Genomic DNA, 13,615 nt, shown 5'->3' with positions numbered 1-13,615 from the left:
AGGACAGACTCTGAACCCTTTCTCCTCCAGTGTTCTAGTTTAGTTTTCTCCACTGAACACAGACTCTGAACCCTTTCTCCTCCAGTGTTTCAGTTTAGTTTTCTCCACTGAACACAGACTCTGAACCCTTTCTCGTCCAGTGTTCTAGTTTAGTTTTCTCCACTGAACACAGACTATGCAGGCTTTCTCCTCCAGTGTTTCAGTTTAGTTTTCTCCACTGAACACAGACTCTGAACCCTTTCTCCTCCAGTGGTCTAGTTTAGTTTTCTCCACTGAACACAGACTCTGAACCCTTTCTCATCATGGTGCTTTGGTTTATTCCCAGAAATGTGTGATCACTGTTGTTAGAACTTTGAAGTGTTTGAAACGTATTTGCTGACTCTGCAGGCTCTCTTCTGATTGGTCCTTTAAAAACTCATTAAAGTGTGCTGGATGGAGGAGAAGCATTTTTCTCTGCTTCCACTGAGAGGGAGTGGTGCACCGCTCACAACAACAAACGCTGTCCTTTAATTCACATGCACGCGTGTGTGCACGTTACATGACAGCGTGCACAAATGCGCACGCGCCTCCCGCCTCCTCCTCCTTCTGTATTTCCGTAGTCCTGCAGAGTTTGGCGCGTGCAGAGCAGAAGGAGTTTACCCACAGAGGAGAGAGGAGCGCGCGCTGATCACAGAGAACTCAAACAGGTAAACAGGTGGGCTCGTGCCAAACGCCTCTACACCTGGACTCCAGCTCTCCTGGGATTTGGGCTCCTCTTTTAGGTCCTCATGATGATGAGCCGCCCCGCTCTCTAACAGAGGGAGATGATGATGATGAAGATGATGATGAAGGTTCTCAGTCTCTGACCAGAACCGGTCTAAGATGCCACCGGGCCCCGGAGCTCGGCACGCGGCTTGGATCGTGAAAAACCCGGGATAACTAAACACAGACAAACACACGCAGGAAGCCAGCACTGAACCCGAACCGGGTCGAGCTGATCCGGGACAGAGAGCGGAGCGCCAGGGAGCAGAGAGAGGACAGGTGAGTCTGAAGATTCAAAAAACTTTATTTAAAGTCACTGTGAGACAGAGGAACTTAATCCACACTGTAATGAATGATCAGAGAAACTGTTTAAAGTTTAACAGTAAGACCAGAAGAAGTTTATCTGCATTATAAAAGTTTAATAAGTTTTATAAAAGAGCAGCCTCCTTCAAAATAAAGTGAATAAAACTACAGATTGAATCTTATTTTATTGATTATATTTACATTTAATGTTGTTCAGTTTCAAAGTAATGTGTTACTGATAAACTAGAGAGCTCAAAACATCGGCTCATCTTTTTGGAACCAACTGCTCCTGAAGGAACTCAGAAAATATCACTTTGGTGGTCAAATCAAAGATCTTATCTTCAGGTGATTTGGTGGAACATTTCTTCTCTTTATCAGCTGATGGAGTTTTATTTCTGAAATCATCCTAACTCTCCTCCTTCAGGTTGGCAGGATGCAGCTCCCGACCCTCCCCGTCCTGTCTGCACTCCTGGTGCTGCTGTTGGCGGCAGGTCGCTGCACGGCGGCGGCGGCCCTGCTCAGGGGGAACGGACGCACCATGATGGACATGGTCGGCCGGTACCCGAGGACGAGGCCGGTGGCGGGATTCTCTGGACACGGAGTTAAAACAGGAGAGAGAGAGAGCAGGTCACACAGCAGAGCAGGTCAGTAACAATATCTACATCTACATCTGCTACATCTACATCTACATCTACTACATCTACATCTACATCTACTACATCTACATCTACATCTGCTACATCTACATCTACTACATCTACATCTACTATAACTACATCTACATCTACTATAACTACATCTACTGCATCTACAGCTACATCTACTACATCTACTTCTACATCTACATCTACTACATCTACATCTACTATAACTACATCTACTACATCTACGTCTACATCTACTACATCTACATCTACTATAACTACATCTACAACATCTACTACATCTACTATAACTACATCTACATCTACTATAACTACATCTACATCTACTACATCTACTATAACTACATCTACATCTACTACATCTACTATAACTACATCTACTACATCTACATCTACTACATCTACATCTGCATCTACTATAACTACATCTACTACATCTACTATAACTAGAACTACATCTACATCTACATCATCTACATCTACATCAACTACATCTACATCTACATCTACTATAACTACAACTACATCTACATCATCTACATCTACATCTGTTCTGTGTGTATTGAAGCGACTGCGTTGTGGGCAGAGATACGATCTCGATGGCTCTGTGTTTGTGTTTTGTGGTTTGAACTGAGGAAGTGATTCATCATAAACAGATTATGAACGAATGTAATTATTCATCTGAGTAATAAAGACAAACAGGAAACACAAAGACAAACAGGAAACACATAAAGACAAACAGGAAACACATAAAGACAAACAGGAAACACAAAGACAAACAGGAAACACATAAAGACAAACAGGAAACACAAAGACAAACAGGAAACACATAAAGACAAACAGGAAACACAAAGACAAACAGGAAACACAAAGACAAACAGGAAACACATAAAGACAAACAGGAAACACAAAGACAAACAGGAAACACAAAGACAAACAGGAAACACAAAGACAAACAGGAAACACATAAAGACAAACAGGAAACACAAAGACAAACAGGAAACACATAAAGACAAACAGGAAACATAAAGACAAACAGGAAACACATAAAGACAAACAGGAAACACAAAGACAAACAGGAAACACAAAGACAAACAGGAAACACATAAAGACAAACAGGAAACACATAAAGACAAACAGGAAACATAAAGACAAACAGGAAACACAAAGACAAACAGGAAACACAAAGACAAACAGGAAACACATAAAGACAAACAGGAAACACAAAGACAAACAGGAAAAACATAAAGACAAACAGGAAACACAAAGACAAACAGGAAACACAAAGACAAACAGGAAACACATAAAGACAAACAGGAAACACAAAGACAAACAGGAAACACATAAAGACAAACAGGAAACACAAAGACAAACAGGAAACATAAAGACAAACAGGAAACATAAAGACAAACAGGAAACACAAAGACAAACAGGAAACACACAAAGACAAACAGGAAACACATTGCTGTAAAATAAATGTGTTCACCTGTTTAGTATGAGAAACATGTGCTTTAAGTATCCCACTGAGGCTTACAGAGCAACAACAACAACAACAACAATGTCTGTCACAGATAAATGTTCAATAAGACACTGCAGACAACATTTATCAGTTTGTATTCTTTCCTTTCAGACGGTCACCACAGAGATCCTCAACACAAGGACAACTTCATCACACACCTGACAGGTGAGACCACTCAACACACAGACCAGTCAGGTAGACCAGTACAGACCAGTACAGACCAGTACCCCCAGTGTGATGTCACAGAGATAAAACCTTTGAGACCCTCGTCTGTGTTTTCACTCTGTTTGGATGATTTCAATGGAAGTTGGTTTGAGGCAGTTTGTTTTAACGAGCAGGTCGTTGTTGTCTCACTCATGGAAGACGTCTGACACACTTCCTCTGCAGATGGCTTTAATAAAGATGAGTGCTAACGTGTAAACAACATTGTAAGGCAGGTTGCAATACATAAAGAAGTCTGGGCTGCGAGGGGAGAAATGAATTCAGCATGTTTTTATTAGACCTGAAGGACATAGAAAGAAACAACAGTAAACCTGTTCTCTCTTTCTTCATGTTTATCTAATTTTAGTGTATTTTCTAAATTAATGATCTGTTATTCAACCTCTGAATCAGTAAACATATCCTCAGGTCTTCAAACACTGTAGCTCCATTATGAACCAGAAATGACCACAAACATCTTCAGACTCAAAGGAAACTTTCATTTATTTGGCTGGACTGTGATGCATTTTTATTTTATAACTTCAAAACAAAATGGGACTTTCTGGATTTATCTGTGCACCAGACAGATTCACAAATCATTTTATAGACTGTATAAAAGAAGAAGAAGAAGCTAGTAAAGTAGATTCTGAAAGCTGCAGTATTTATCATGTCCAGCAGGGGGCGTCTATGATAAAGTGGATCTACTCCTCCCTCAGTAAACATTTCCCTCTTGAGTTTATGGTCTAGATCTCTAGTTTCAAGTCTTCTTCAGTACATCATTCAGTACATCATGGTCCCGTTTAGAGTCAGAGAGACCAGAAGGAGGGGAGGAGCTAGGCGGGGCTACCTGAGATTGACACGTGCAGCCATGGCGACCTGAAAAATGTCTTGTTAAGCGTTTGGTTAACATAAAGAACCTCTGAGGAGATGGCCGTTCTTATTGTCAGTAAAAACTTTTTGTATAAGCAAGTGACCATATTTGTAAAAGAGGGTGGAGCTTGAGAGAGGGTTTTCCCTCACTTCTCTTCAGCTCCACCCTCTTTTCCAAATATGGTCACTTCTGTTTGGGAAAAATAAAGATGGCCACGATGTTTATTAAGTAAATTATGGTCCCACTTAGAGTCTAATAGAAAGGAGGGGGCGGGGCTACCTGTGATTTACAGGTTGTGTTTTCCTGTCCTCAGGTCCTCTTTACATCAACCCAAAGTGCAGAAAACATTTCCACAGACTGTACTACAACACCAGAGACTGCACAGTACCTACCTGTGAGTACACACACACTTTGTCAAATGGTCCTCTTTATGATAGATATACAAGCGCACACACACACTCACACACACAGTCTTATCATCAGTGTAATCGTGTCAGAACAGCAGCAGCTCTTATGATCTTTAATCAAGCATGTAGACCTTTGTTTATATTGGAGAGAGTAAGAGGGAAAATATGTGAGTTTAAGTGTGTGTGTGTGTCTCTGTCTGTGTGTGTGTGTGTGTGTGTCTGTGTGTGTGTGTCTGTGTGTGTGTGTCTGTGTCTGTGTGTGTGTGTGTGTGTGTGTGTGTCTGTGTGTGTCTGTGTGTGTGTGTGTGTGTGTGTGTGTGTGTGTGTGTGTCTGTCTGTCTGTCTGTCTGTCTGTCTGTGTGTGTGTGTGTGTCTGTGTGTCTGTGTGTGTGTGTCTGTGTGTCTGTGTGTGTGTGTGTCTGTGTGTGTGTCTGTGTGTGTGTGTTGAGACAAGTTTTATCTTGTTGATCTCAAACAAGCACCTGCAGCACATACACACAGTAACAGTGATGGGAATCGAACCTTGGACCAGTGAAGTCACTGTGACCTGGTTTCATGTGCAGAGGATTAAAGCTACCACCACGACGGTATCTGAGCTACAGAACCACCACGATGGTATCTGAGCTACAGAACCACCATGACGGTATCTGAGCTACAGAACCACCACGACGGTACCTGAGCTACAGAACCACCACGACGGTACCTGAGCTACAGAAGCACCACGACGGTATCTGAGCTACAGAACCACCACGACGGTACCTGAGCTACAGAAGCACCACGACGGTACCTGAGCTACAGAACCACCACGATGGTATCTGAGCTACAGAACCACCACGATGGTACCTGAGCTACAGAACCACCACGACGGTACCTGAGCTACAGAACCACCACGACGGTATCTGAGCTACAGAACCACCACGATGGTATCTGAGCTACAGAACCACCACGACGGTACCTGAGCTACAGAACCACCACGATGGTATCTGAGCTACAGAACCACCACGATGGTATCTGAGCTACAGAACCACCACGATGGTACCTGAGCTACAGAACCACCACGATGGTACCTGAGCTACAGAACCACCACGACGGTACCTGAGCTACAGAACCACCACAATGGTATCTGAGCGGCAATGTTCCTCATTATGAGTTTCACCTCTGAGTTTAAATCTGACGGTGACATGAGGAGAAAACCATGACTCCCTTTAAGAAATGACCTCATTCACATGATCCGTTCCGAAACATGAATCAAGTAAATCAGACAGATTGAGCTTCGGGCTAACAGTTTGTGTGCTAAGCTAGGCTAAACCCATCTCTTGTCTTGTGACTGCAGCAGTCGCTTTGTCCACTTTTAGAAATGAGAACAAACATGTTTTTTAACCACAGATGATCATGTTGTATTTTCCCCTCGTCAGATTATAAAAGATGTGCTCGTCTGCTGACTCGGTTGGCCAACAGCCCTCGCTGCTCGGAGAGATAAACACTCTGGTAAGACTTCATCTTTTATCTACACACAACAACAACAACAACAACAACAACAACAACAACAACGTAGTGAACGTGTCTGGATGTTTCTGCTTGTCATGTGACACACGACAGGAACATGAGGACAGGAACATGAGGACAGGAACATGAGGACAGGAACATGAGGACAGGAACATGAGGACAGGAACATGACGACAGGAACATGAGGACAGGAACATCACGACAGGAAAATCACGACAGGAACATGAGGACAGGAACATCACGACAGGAACATCACGACAGGAACATGAGGACAGGAACATGAGGACAGGAACATGAGGACAGGAACATGACGACAGGAACATGAGGACAGGAACATGAGGACAGGAACATGACGACAGGAACATGACGACAGGAACATCACGACAGGAACATGAGGACAGGAACATCACGACAGGAACATCACGACAGGAACATGAGGACAGGAACATCACGACAGGAACATGAGGACAGGAACATGAGGACAGGAACATGACGACAGGAACATGACGACAGGAACATGAGGACATGAAAATCACGACAGGAACATGAGGACAGGAACATCACGACAGGAACATCACGACAGGAACATCACGACAGGAACATCACGACAGGAACATGAGGACAGGAACATCACGACAGGAACATCACGACAGGAACATGAGGACATGAAAATGACGAGAGGAACATCACGACAGGAACATGAGGACAGGAACATGAGGACAGGAACATCACGACAGGAACATGAGGACAGGAACATCACGACAGGAACATGAGGACATGAAAATGACGAGAGGAACATCACGACAGGAACATGAGGACAGGAACATGAGGACAGGAACATTACGACAGGAACATCACGACAGGAACATGACGACAGGAACATGACGACAGGAACATCACGACAGGAACATCACGACAGGAACATCACGACAGGAACATCACGACAGGAACATGACGACAGGAACATGAGGACAGGAACATCACGACAGGAACATGAGGACAGGAACATGACGACAGGAACATCACGACAGGAACATCACGACAGGAACATCACGACAGGAACATCACGACAGGAACATGAGGACAGGAACATCACGACAGGAACATGAGGACAGGAACATCACGACAGGAACATGAGGACAGGAACATCACGACAGGAACATGACGACAGGAACATGAGGACAGGAACATGAGGACATGAAAATGACGAGAGGAACATGAGGACAGGAACATCACGACAGGAACATGAGGACATGAAAATGACGAGAGGAACATGAGGACAGGAACATGAGGACATGAAAATGACGAGAGGAACATGAGGACAGGAACATGAGGACATGAAAATGACGAGAGGAACATGAGGACAGGAACATCACGACATGAACATGAGGACATGAAAATGACGACAGGAACATGACGACATGAACATGAGGACAGGAACATCACGACAGGAACATGAGGACAGGAACATCACGACAGGAACATGACAACAGGAACATGACGACAGGAACATGAGGACAAGAACATCACGACAGGAACATGACAACAGGAACATGACGACAGGAACATGAGGACAGGAACATCACGACAGGAACATGAGGACAGGAACATCACGACAGGAACATGACGACAGGAACATGAGGACATGAAAATGACGAGAGGAACATGAGGACAGGAACATCACGACAGGAACATGAGGACAGGAACATGAGGACATGAAAATGACGAGAGGAACATGAGGACAGGAACATCACGACATGAACATGAGGACATGAAAATGACGACAGGAACATGACGACATGAACATGACGACAGGAACATGACGACAGGAACATCATGACAGGAACATGACGACAGGAACATGAGGACATGAAAATGACGAGAGGAACATGAGGACAGGAACATGACGACAGGAACATGAGGACAGGAACATCACGACAGGAACATGACGATAGGAACATCACAACATGAACATGAGGACAGGAACATGAGGACAGGAACATCACGGCAGGAACATGAGGACAAGAACATGAGGACAGGAACATGAGGACTGGAACATCACGACAGGAACATGAGGACAGGAACATGAGGACAGGAACATCACGACAGGAACATGAGGACAGGAACATGAGGACATGAAAATGACGAGAGGAACATGAGGACAGGAACATGAGGACATGAAAATGACGAGAGGAACATGAGGACAGGAACATCACAACATGAACATGACGACAGGAACATGACGAGAGGAACATGAGGACATGAAAATGACGAGAGGAACATGAGGACATGAAAATGACGACAGGAACATGAGGACATGAAAATGACGAGAGGAACGTGAGGACAGGAAAATGACGAGAGGAACGTGAGGACAGGAACATGAGGACAGGAACATCACGACAGGAACATGACGACAGGAACATGACGACAGGAACATGAGGACAGGAGCATCACGGCAGGAACATGAGGACAGGAACATCACGGCAGGAACATGAGGACAGGAACATCACGGCAGGAACATGAGGACAGGAACATCACGACAGGAACATGAGGACAGGAACATGACGACAGGAACATCACGACATGAACATGACAACAGGAACATGAGGACAGGAGCATCACGGCAGGAACATGAGGACAGGAACATCACGACATGAACATGAGGACAGGAACATCACGACATGAACATGAGGACAGGAACATCACGACATGAACATGACGACAGGAACATGAGGACAGGAGCATCACGGCAGGAACATGAGGACAGGAACATCACGGCAGGAACATGAGGACAGGAACATGAGGACAGGAACATGAGGACAGGAACATCACGACATGAACATGACGACAGGAACATGACAACAGGAACATGAGGACAGGAGCATCACGGCAGGAACATGAGGACAGGAACATCACGACATGAACATGAGGACAGGAACATCACGACATGAACATGAGGACAGGAACATCACGACATGAACATGAGGACAGGAACATCACGACATGAACATGACGACAGGAACATGAGGACAGGAGCATCACGGCAGGAACATGAGGACAGGAACATCACGGCAGGAACATGAGGACAGGAACATCACGGCAGGAACATGAGGACAGGAACATGACGACAGGAACATGAGGACAGGAACATCACGACATGAACATGACGACAGGAACATGACAACAGGAACATGAGGACAGGAGCATCACGGCAGGAACATGAGGACAGGAACATCACAACATGAAATACAGTCAAGTAGAACCTTCCTGCTTTTAATCCTGGATCTAGAGAAAATCTTTGAAGAACTTTGTTTCTTTAAGAAGCCACAGAGTTTATAAAACCTGTTACACCGGACACTCACTCACAAACACTTTAAACTCTTTATATGTGATTTTTTTGATCCAGCAGATGTCGCCCTTGAGCACCAGCATGCTAACAAAACAACTCGCACTGCATTGTTGTGTTAGCATGCTAATGCTAGTGATCTTTATTATGCTGGTATCTTCACACTGCATGTAAATTTACCTGAAATGAAATCACATATTCAGTTTTTAAATGTGAGCTGAGGAACAGCTGGATCAGATCCTCCTCTCTGATGCTTACTTTTATTCATTGTGATATAATATATTATTATACATATATTTACATTAAAAATCTGTTTCAGAAGATTCCAGAGTTCAGATCCGAACACTGCAATCAAACGTGAGTTATTTTACAGTTAGAGCTCTCTGAGTTTTGTTTTCTGTTCTCTCGTTCCAGCAGCCTCTGATGACACAACAGAAGAAGAAGAAGAAGAAGTCCTCCAGCCAATAGAAAGTCCTCTGATTCTGTACCAGACTTCTGGAGCTGCTCAGCGTTACATCACACTCTGCACATGCTCAGTCAGTCATTCACTGAAGTTAAACATTTTGAAGCTCAGATTTGGGAATTCATCATCTTTGAGCTTCTGCTGAAGTTTTGTCAGAAATGTCCAACGCAAACTCTGTTAGCTTTAAGCTAACTCCACGTCTCGGACACGGATCAGGACTCTAGACAAATCCTCATCCTGATGTAGTTAGTTCAGTATCTTACGGCGTGTTCTCATTAACAAGGTCCTCAGACTGAGACCTGGTCCTGATCCTAGCTAACAGGTCATCAGACTGAGACCTGGTCCTGATCCTAGCTAACAGGTCCTCAGACCTGGACCTGGTACTGATCCTAGCTAACAGGTCTTCAGACTGAGACCTGGTACTGATCCTAGCTAACAGGTCCTCAGACTGAGACCTGGTTCTGGTCCTAGCTAACAGGTTTCAGACTGGAAGTAGGAGGACGGTTGATGGAGGACGGAGATTAAGTATTCTGGTGGTCTTGTTTTGAAGCAGCTGATCCTTCTGGACTCATCTCAGCTGTTTCTCTGTATCGGACTCTACTCTCAAAAATCATCTTCAGTTTGTGGTGACTGGACAGAAGATGGATTTCTATCTTTTTTAGGCTTCTTTGGTTTCTGAAGGATCTGGAGACTCAGCAGAAAGTCTCCTGGAGGACCGGACATGTTTATCTGTTCTGGGGTTACTTTGGACCGCTGAACGGCTCCACATGTTCCTGTCGGACATATCTGCTGATTGGACAACGGCTGAAGATCGGGATTTATTCTCCTGAGATGCTAAATGTGTTTAATCGTACATAATGCTTCATAATCATATAACATATTTATAATGTTCAAGTTGAAGCCTCGTGTGCAATATGTACATACTGAGAGGAATAAAGACTCATGTTTCATATGTTTTAAACTCAAGTTTAGAGTCTTTATGTTGCTGTCTCTCCAGTTAGACTTTCTATCATACTGCTAAAATATAAACAGGGAAGTCTTCTGTTCTTTTTGTTCTATATTGGTTCTTTATGGAATGACGAGCTAGCACACACTTCATGTCACCTCTTTGTTCCTGTAAGTCGGTTAAACCTGTCTCTTATTAATGTCCAGCAAGGGGCGACTCCACAGGTTACTAAACCAAGCATCTGTCTTTAGGTCTAAGGAAGTGACCATATTTGGACAAGTGGGAGGAGCTGGACAGGAGCTAGGGAAACTCCTTCCACTTTTCCAAATATGGTCACTCCTTCTGAAAGGTAGTGAAAGAGGGGGCGGGACTACCTATGATTGACTACTAAAGCAATCAGTCAAGCAGGCGTAGAAATGCTAATGACAAGGAGGAGATAAGAGAATCCTAGTTTTTAAGCTCGTTTTATCAGCGACGGCTGCAGTGTGCGCGACCATGTTCCGTCACATACGTCCTGCACGTTTAACCAGCAAACAGACAGAAATATGAACTTTTATTCTTTTTCTGTGTGCATGTAAAACTCCTCTTTTGTTATCATGATTCCTGTCAAACTTTTTTTTCCCGTCCCGTCTCAACAATCCCGTGACAAGTAGTAAAATACCTTGCCGTCTCGGAGGAATCCCTACGAGGATCGCGTGACCTGCGGGACTCCCTCTACCGGGAAGCGTCACTAACCGGATGCTGTGTACTTCTGCAACTCACAAACATGGCAGCGAACACAACACAACCAACCGTCAACAACACGAGCGTCTTTAAAGACAAACCACAATCAGTTTGTGATCAGTTTCTGTGAGATCCGTGGTCGCCTGGTCGACCTCAATCGTCTCGTGTGTGACATGATTCTTTCAAACGTGAAAAGATGTTGAAGCCCCGCTTGAATTCACCGTAAACCTGCAGAGAGTTAGTGAAGTAGGAGCCTGCTGCTGGTGAACACGTTGGCTTTACAAGTGTTTGAAGTCAAGTTTCCATTTGATTTAGTTTGGTAACGATTAGAGAAGATAAGAGTGACGTGATTCTTTCTGTGAGACGCAGTAATTATAGTCTCTGCATCATTACAGAGAGTCCTTTAACCGGATAATGATCCGTCTGTCTGTCTGTCTGCATTCAGCTCAACGTGCCTCACATATCGCTTACAGCCGTTTGATAGTAATTAGGTAAACTGTCAAAGGTGTGTGTGTTAACAGACAAGCCGAAGTCTGTGCCAGAACTGCTGCAGATCTGGTCTGACTGGCAAACACACACACACACACCTGTACCTTTAACTGTCCCCATACGGGGTCGCATGGAATTCAAACGGGGTTCTCTGAAATGTCTAATTATTGATCAACAAAACATATATCATAGCGTTCTTCCTGAATGTAGCTACAAGACGTTATCCAGTTTAGCTACATGCTAAAAGCTAACAGCCGTGCAGAATCACCACAGACGAAGCCTGAGTGTCATCCCCCGTCTGTTCCTGCAGGGGGCGCTGGAGTCCCATCGATGGCAGTCTCCATGCTGGAAATGCTGTCTCAGTCTAACTTTCAGTCAACCTAACGACAGGCTGAGAGCTGGAGCTGAGGCGGGTTTTAAACCTCCTGACAAACCGTTACACCGCGCCCACCTGTCAATCAGGTCAGCTACACGCCTTATTGTGAATAACTCTTATCCTTCATCAAATCAAAACTGATGAGTCATCAAAACATTCACCCCCCGTACAGTGTGTGTCCATCGAGACATGAGCTAATCACACCTATTTGGTTTTTTGAACCAGGCTGTAAACATGTTAATCTCTGCTGTAAAAACAGGCTTTTTAGAATGGGTGTGTATGTGACTTCCTGTGCTTCTGCAGCCAGCCTCTAGTGGACACTCCAGGAACTGCAGGATGTTACACTTCAGCATTGTCTTCTTTTTTCAACATAGGCGGTTGCTGCTTGCTCATCGAGCGTCCAGCATTCACTTCCAGCCTCGTTAATGCACCTCACACGCTCACCTGTCACATGATTGAAATAATAATAATTTGAGCAATAAGCTGTTTGTTTGTGTGTTTTGGATGTCGCGGGTCCTCAGAGTGTCACGAGCCAATAAAGGTGGAGAACCTCTGATTTAACGAGTTAACGTCTGTCATGTAATCAGTTGGATATTGAATCTTTGTCATGACTGTATGAATCCTGCATGCTGTAAATACTGTTTAAACATATCGACACTGAACATTCTAAGTCATTTACTACATTAAATATTTATCTCTTTGCACTATTGTTTACATCTGTATATAAACATTGTCTGGTTTCATTTGAATGCATATAATTCTATATTTTTCTTATTTGTACATTCTGATCCTAACAGTCTGTTTCTATATTTATACTCAAACTGTAAAACACAGAGACATTAAAACTGTTGTCGTATTCATCGTCTGAGTTTCCATATTTGACCAATAAGAGACGTGTCATCATTTCCTCTGGTACGCTGAGCTAGCCAGGATGTTGTGATGCTTTGATGCTTATCAATCCCCCGTGTTTGAAAATAATAAAATCATTACTTTAATGATCATTAGTTATGAAAAGAATAAAAAAAACCTCAGATGTATTTTGAACAGACAAAACGTTGCTAG

General features: G+C 43.8%; 1 long non-coding RNA gene across 3 annotated transcripts; it reads left to right on the top strand.

The window, feature by feature from the left end:
• Window positions 1–214: 214 nt before the first annotated feature.
• Window positions 215–13,409, top strand: LOC132959334 (uncharacterized). Of its 3 annotated transcripts, none has more exons than XR_009666968.1 (6): window positions 215–1,020; window positions 1,432–1,688; window positions 3,340–3,393; window positions 4,611–4,691; window positions 6,120–6,192; window positions 9,971–13,409. It is a non-coding gene; the product is annotated as an uncharacterized LOC132959334 (long non-coding RNA). The 3 variants fall into 3 exon arrangements; XR_009666967.1 differs by having other exon boundaries at window positions 223–1,020; window positions 1,469–1,688; window positions 9,974–13,409; XR_009666966.1 differs by having other exon boundaries at window positions 223–1,020; window positions 1,469–1,688.
• The last annotated feature ends 206 nt before the right edge of the window (window positions 13,410–13,615 follow it).

Source organism: Labrus mixtus, chromosome 24 (genome assembly GCF_963584025.1).
Source record: "Labrus mixtus chromosome 24, fLabMix1.1, whole genome shotgun sequence".
In the NCBI taxonomy this organism is placed as follows: domain Eukaryota; kingdom Metazoa; phylum Chordata; class Actinopteri; order Labriformes; family Labridae; genus Labrus; species Labrus mixtus.
The sequence above is the reverse complement of the archived record's forward strand: the minus strand, read 5'-3'. Positions and strand labels throughout refer to the sequence as shown.